At 29.7% G+C, this 7,762-nt stretch overlaps 1 long non-coding RNA gene across 1 annotated transcript; it reads right to left on the bottom strand.

Moving 5' to 3' along the window:
* Positions 1–367: 367 nt before the first annotated feature.
* Positions 368–7,501, bottom strand: LOC118190932 (uncharacterized). Its single transcript, XR_015041860.1, has 3 exons — positions 7,379–7,501; positions 4,093–4,135; positions 368–592 (listed from the first exon to the last, which is right to left on the bottom strand). It is a non-coding gene; the product is annotated as an uncharacterized LOC118190932 (long non-coding RNA).
* Positions 7,502–7,762: the final 261 nt, after the last annotated feature.

Here is a 7,762-nt window from a genome sequence, read left to right as displayed (position 1 = left end):
AAAGTTAATTTGTTTAGGAATATTGAAGTTTTTAATATTTATCTCATGTGACTTTTTCTATAACATCATTATAAATGTAAATGTTGATGTGGACATACCAATTATTTTTTTTTCATCAAATAGCTTTATGGTATTAAATGATTTAAAAAGAGGCAACTGGACAAAAGAAAGCAATTAGAAGTTGGCTAATTTTTTATTAATTTGTTGTCAAATGCTGTGCATTTTAGATTATGCTCATATGATGACAATGAGTTATTTAAATTATAAAATTATTATGAACATATCCCACATAAATTAACAAGTATAAAATTTCAAGTTGTTTGAAGTATTATGAACTGTAATACTTGCAAAAGAAATACACATGAAATTAATTTAAGAATTAGGTTTATTTTACAGGTATTCGAAAACTGCAATTACTGTTAAACAATAAAAACTAACATTAAATCTGAAGAGCATATTTTTTTCAATAATAAAATTCAACATAGACTTCATGCAGCTTCGCCATATTTGTTCTATAGTTCGCTGTCTTTAATATCCTGCTCGATTTATGTAAAAGTGAATTCTTTGTCACCCAATGTTTTGAGAACAGCTCCTAAACAAGAAAAAGAAAAATTTGTAATAATTTCACACTTCAGATGTTTTCAGTTTTTAAATATACGAAGTATTAAAAAGATGCATATAAAATGCACTGAGTATTTCATATTTAAAAATTTACTTTTCAGTAATTAAAAATTTAATTCATACTATCGCACAGTAAGCTTCAATTATATACCTTACACAATGCCTATAATTTTAAGTAAAAAATACTTAAGATTTGTTTAGAACTGCAAGGTTGAGAATGTCTTTAATGGCTATGTTTGTTTTTAAGTACATGAGAAAAAACTTAATTTTGTATTAATTACATTGCATTAGCCTTTTCAATTTTACTCCTACATATAGTAAAGAATATTCGCTTTCTTACAGATAACTTTTTCTTAAATAAAGAGTAAGCAGAAAACTAATCACAATATTATATACATATAACAGAATACTTCATAAACATATACATGTCATTAACATACGTATATGCATTAACAGGCTATTTTACACATTTCAATAAACCAGAAACCAATACACAATCAAAAGTATTGTCAGTAAATTCCTCCAAAATCAGAGAAAAATCTTTAATTATGATAACAATGGCATCTCAGTTTGCAATATAAAAAATATTTCAAGTCATGTGCATTCTAAGCAAACAGAAAGCTGAATAACAATAAAATTATAAATACCATAAAAAAGTAGAATAAGAGCCACGTAGAATAATAGCAAGACTAAATGAAGTCGTCCTTCAAAAATCAGTTTAAATTCAAAAATTTGCCTTCCTGTTTAACATCTCAAAATAGAGTTACTGCTTTCACTAACTAAATTTCTTGTCTTGGCAAAATAAAAATTGTCACTTCTGTTGCAGGAAATATTTGCTGCAAACTTTGTATGCAAATAATCCAGTGAAAAAATTTTAATTGTGGCTTGAATATTTTCTTTAAATAAATGAAAATTTGCCACATAATATTAATTTATGATCCACATGAAGCTTTTTACCTCTACCATATCATGCAGCTATTTTAAAATATATACTCTCATATAAAAGCCACAGAATTTTTTTACCAATATTAATATCGTATAAATCATTAATAAATCTTCTAAAAACAGCCCCAAAATTTCTGAATTTGGTACCCAAAACATAATTCTACGTAACTGTTAATGTATGCATTTGCTTGCACATACTTAAAATGAATTATACACACAAAAACTTAACATATTAACTTTACTAAATTCTTAATTAGCAGAATGACTCAATTAAAGCAAAATATGAAAGAAATCTACCTGATGGAATAGTTGTAAAAGATATATTTAAAAAAAGCTAATGCCATTTACCTTACACATGGTAGAAATTGAGTAAACTGTATGCAGCTGGATTATTTATTAGGAATAGAAGTTAGATCAAAGTACCAGTTCTGGAAGGCTTTAACCATTTGGGTGCAAAGAAGCATGTCAATTTAAAAAAGAATAATTTAAAAAAGCTAATAGAATTTTATAACTTCTACAATCTAGTACAAATATTAGACACATAAACAACACTAAATGCCATTATTTACTTGCATATTTTCCTTCTTTGTGTACTTTATTCCTTAATTTTTCAGGATATGATTTAGAAACAGGCTTATGGTAAAAATGTATACTGGTAAAAAAATATTGCTGAAACTGATAAGTCCTTTGAATTATATACAATAGTGCAAAGAGGGATGGAATATGTGACTAAATATGATAAATCAGATTACAATAACATTAAACAAATAACATGAAAAAAGAAATTTTACTTGAAATTATTTGTTAACTCTTGGAAAGACAGTATTTCCAACTTATTAAATTCAATTACACCTTACCTTTGTCAAATCAATATTGGTACTTTTCCATTTTGCCGGTGCAAGCGATAAAGTTGCCCAAAATGGTACAACCGATGCCAAACAGAATATCCTCGCTGATAACCTTTTACGTTTAATTTTCAAAACAAGTCGCAGCTATTTCTATCAGATTGAATGTTTCTTTTAATACTGGGATACAATTACACAGAATTTTTACCAGATAGTTCAATTTTATTTTCCAAGGCCATTCCCGGTAATTAAATCAATTAGGATGCAATCACACGCTCACCCGAAAATATAGAAAAGGCAAAATCAAGGGTTAAATTCATCAATTCTAATGAGAATGCACTAGCGACGTAAAGCACTGCGGTTTTATATCATTTCTGAGTAAGCTATTCATACGAAATGAAATAATTCTTGCATTTAAACTTGTATTCCAAATTAAGATTTAACTTGAAATTAATGTAGATAATTACTGAGAGAATTAGCATAGTTTAACATGAGATGAGATCACTTGGGGGTCATGTGATAAGAAATAGCGAATCAGAATGGTACCATGAAAGCATAGTAAATTCTTAAATTAATCTCTTTTTACAAATACAAATTAATGTCTTTCTACAAATTTATTGTCTTTATTTATTATCATTTTACAAAATTTTAAATGATATTAAAATGTTTATGCCTTTAAAATAAAAATTTCTTAGAACTAACATTTGTTAACATTTTTTATGTATATACTGTGTGTTGTCGCCAATAAAGTCTGCTTGGAAAGATTTGCGCCGGCGAAACGGAAAAGTACTTTGATATTTTGAATTTTTTTTTGATAATTTTCATGAATTTACTATTTTAGGGAGGCTCGATAGCACAGTGGCTAGTGCGTCACGCAGCAGCACCAGAGGTCCGGCGTTTGATTCCCAGGCTGGGCAAGCCTTTCATCCCTTGAGTGGGTCGATAAAATTAGTACCAAGTTCCATTGGGGACTTAATACCAGGGGACCTGCAACAAGCTGACCACTTATGCACAAACACCACAGAGCTCATCATCTAGAAAGTAGATATCAAGGCGTTACCAGCCATGGCTCACTAAGGGCTGTTTGTGCCATCCAGTTTAGTTTTAAGTTTTACTATTTTAGTAACATAAAAATAAATCTGTAACAGGTTTGGTTTAGGTTTATTTGATTACTGCAAAGCACAATAGGGCTATCTGCCTAAGGTGAGGAATGCCTTCGTGAAGGACTTTCTAAGGGAAACTGGCTCGTAAACGTGTTACACATAGGGAAAACCACGGAAACGGCCATGCAGCCAGACCATTCACGGGATTCGAACGTCGAACCGAACTACCAGTGTTCAGCGACTTTACCGCTGGACCGTAGGCGAGCCTTCTATTACACAGGACCTGTGTGTGCAGGATCACCTTCGAAATTAAGAGAGTTGTATTTAAAATCGGTGCTAAACTAAAGCTGCTTTCTTTCCTAATTTTATACTATTGAAAGTACCGGTAATTGTCAAAATTATTCGTATTCAATATGTATAAGATTATTAATGAGCTGCCAAACCGCAGTTAACTTTATAATATACTACATTCAACGTTATTATTTTTCTTTTTGAATGTCAGGTTTTCATTATTTCTGCCAATAGTAACAGTCTGTAACAGGACATAATGATTGAGTTAATGTAGAATAGAAAATTACCTTGCAACATATCCAATACGACTTAGTGGCAGTACTTCATTCTCTAGAAAAAACATTTTAAATTATTATACTTAAAAATTCATATTTGTTACAGCAAAACATCATTAACACAATAAACCTAAGTTGAATGCAAGTCTAGTTTAACTCCATTGTTGGAAACTAGTTTATTACTTTCAATTTAATTTAAAAATAATAAAAAATAAGGTACATATTATGATGACTACCTAGATATCTCGCCTAAACTGGCAATCCTTGTAGGTTATACAGGTTAACCCTAACATAGGTTTCAAGGGGCACTAAGATAGGGAGTATTAATCCCACACTAGGGACTCTAACATTTGGTAGGAACAGTTTGAAAAGTGAAACAGATACTTATAGTGAACCAACACAAAACAAAAACAATTGTCCTTTAGGGACAAAGCCTCTTTAGACTAATAAATAAATTAACAGCTTTTAGCTATTTTTTCTTCTTGTAAAAAATAGACATACAGAATATTTTTAGAAAATAACAGTACTTTAAGCATGCATTTTCCACATATTTAACACAATAATTCATTCTAGCTCACTGGCAAAGGTACTCCTCTGTTATTAGGACGGGATTCAGAAATGTACAATGAAACCTCGAGATACGAGGAAAGTATGAGCAAAATACGACCACTGACTCGAGTAACGAGCAATTAGCCTGGCAGTTGGTATGGGTGGCGCCATTTCCCTATCCGGCTCAACTCAGGGAATTCCCTCGTCAGATCACTCAGCGTTCTTTTATATACGTGTTTGTGCACTTGTAAGTTAATTGTTTTGACATTTAACGTGAAAATAATTATTTCAAGATGCCTCGCAAGAAGATTGTTGCCTCAGATAGTGCTGCAAAGAAAAATAAAGAGGCCATGGCCGTCGATATCAAGAAGAAATCACAGATAAACATAAGCATGGTGACGGAATTGGCGAAGACTTGCGGCCTTTCAACATCGAAAATCTGTACTATTCTGAAGAAGCAGGAAGAAATTAGGAAACCTGATGTAGCCAAAGGAATTATCGTTGCTTCCAAGCACCATAAAAGTACTCCTAGATGTTCAGAAGCTGTTGTTGGTATTAATGAGAAGGAGTTAAAATGTTGGTAACAAAGTTAAACTATGGCTATATTATTTACCAGTGTTATTTATTAGGAAAAAGTGACTTTATTAAAATGTTGATATTTTTTGGGGTGTGGAACGGGTTAACTGAATTTCCATTATTTTCAATGGGGAAGCTTGTTTCTAGATACGAGAAATTTGCTATACCAGTGGAATTAAACTCGTATCTCGAGGTTCCACTGTAGATATGTAATCATGTATGCACATATATGTGTATAAGTATACACATACATAAATAAAGAATATACACATTCACACACGACCACCTACATTTGAAAATGCATGCACATAAACACACATTTCTGAATCTGGTCCTGATAACAGAAGAATACCTACATGAATCATAGGATTTACATTAATCAGTTTTATTAGAATGCTTAAATGCAGAGGATTTACATTAATCAGTTTTATTAGAATTCTTAAATGAAATCTTCACTATCCGAAAATTCAGTTTCATTTCCAGCTGAAACTATATCAGGACAATCTCATTTATATTATTTTCCTCTAACAACTGAACATTTTTAAAACCTTTTCTATTCCATGGAAAACTAATGCTACATTAAACATATATTTTCTAAATCTGAAAATTTTATGTTAGCTTAGAAACTGTAATCATTCTTAAAAAAGTTCGATATATGCAGATGTTAGATCAATAAAATGACTTTCCTGTGAAAAAGTAATATGGCATTGAACAACATGATTTTAAACATCAAGATATACTGAGTGAAAATTGCTGAAATGTTTTATTTCTTGGTATCTCTGCAAGAATTGTATAAATAAGACTACCTCCCTTTTTTAAAAAAAATTTTTAGTAAATACTATGAAGAAAATTGGTTACATTATTTACAGTTCATAATTAATAGAAAATAAATCATTTCTTAGCTTATCAGAATTTATTTTTATCACATTCATAAACAGTTCTAATTTAAACAAACATACTATTATGATTTCAATAACTATGAAATAGAAAATCCAAATCAGTGTCTTTGATGGTCTAGTAGATTGGACGTCTCGTTTACTACAATTCAGCAGGGTGCTTACTTCCCAGACATATATATATTTAATTTACAAGGGGAAAGGCAACAAAAATATAAACAATTTCTTGGTTTTATATAAGCATTTCTGCATATTTACAATTTTAATTTTTTTAACTATCTAGTTACATCAAAATACATGATTTAGTAAAATATAATTCAAATAATTTAAGGTATTTTAGATCAGATACTAATTTTTCAATAAATTTTTTCATGCAAGTCTAATAATCAACATAACTATCAAGTTTTGACTTCGAAAATTATGTTTAGAGAAATCTGAAGCTGCAGTAAATAGTAATAAATTTATTCAAAACTTAAAGTAAAGCATTCTTACTTTATTTTCTTTCTTTAAGTATGGCAGATCTTTTAAAACAACAAAATCAAACAAACAGAAAAGAAATGCATTCATGAAAGGACTTAGGACTCACTTATTAATCATGAAAGGGTATATTTTAGTAATTACAAGTGCATGAAAATTCAGTATATATATATAAAAAAAATGAACACAGATTTGTAACAAAGCACCTGTGTTTCTATCGCATAAAATTTCCTTTTTTAATAGCACAATATCTTTAACTCAAAGATTATATATTAAAGCAAATTTATAAAACTAAATTCAAAAATAAGAAATTAAATTATTTTTAGGGAAAACACTAAGCAAATAAAAAATTTTGAATTTCATAAATAAATGAAAGTTAAGACTTTTTTTTTTTGGCATAAGGTAGATAATATTTCCAGAACAGATTTCTGAACAATTGGTCATGTTAATATTGCCTTTCTTTTTCCATTAAAAGCTATTTCCTGCTTAATTACAGTATGCTTTAAGATAAATATTAAAACGTTTGAGTAAAAATAATATAACTATAAAAAGGTGAGACACATACAAACAGAAGTGACACAAACAGTAAGAAACAGACTAGTGCAAATTTTTTTTCAATTTATTGATTTGGTATTCTATGTCATTAACAGTATCAAATCCCGAAAATGAATCATTACGCACGTACACAAAAGAACAACACATGGAAAATCACATTTCCTACACAGACGCTATTTATAAAATTTTATATAGGTAAAGAAAGTACGAGTATTAAACACTGAAAATATAAAATATTTACTTACTTTCTTCAAATAGTTAGTAACATCGATGGATTCAGTCTCAAACGCCAATCCACGAACAAACAGTAATCTTTGCGACTTTACCATTCTTTTCGACCGCCATTGCCGACTTCACAAATATCCCGCCACAACCGGAAGTGGAAAGTGTCTGCTTTGCCATTGGTCAGTGAACAAGTATTGCAACGCTTTTTTTTTTTTTTTTTTTTTTTTTATAATTAAAGATATTAATAAAGCCTCTAAATTAATATATGAAATAAACTTACTTTTGCATTACATAAATTTATATTCACAGCATCTCTGTATTAACGTAATAATTAAATTTTTCTACGAAAAATAGCAATGTCTGTGTATGCGCATGCTCAGTGTATAATCGTAATCCTAATTTTT

The sequence above is a fragment of the Stegodyphus dumicola genome, chromosome 7 (assembly GCF_044657685.1).
Source record: "Stegodyphus dumicola isolate Sdum_Otavi_A_Nest chromosome 7, ASM4465768v1".
Classification (NCBI taxonomy): domain Eukaryota; kingdom Metazoa; phylum Arthropoda; class Arachnida; order Araneae; family Eresidae; genus Stegodyphus; species Stegodyphus dumicola.
This window is presented reverse-complemented; position numbering and strand designations above follow the sequence as displayed.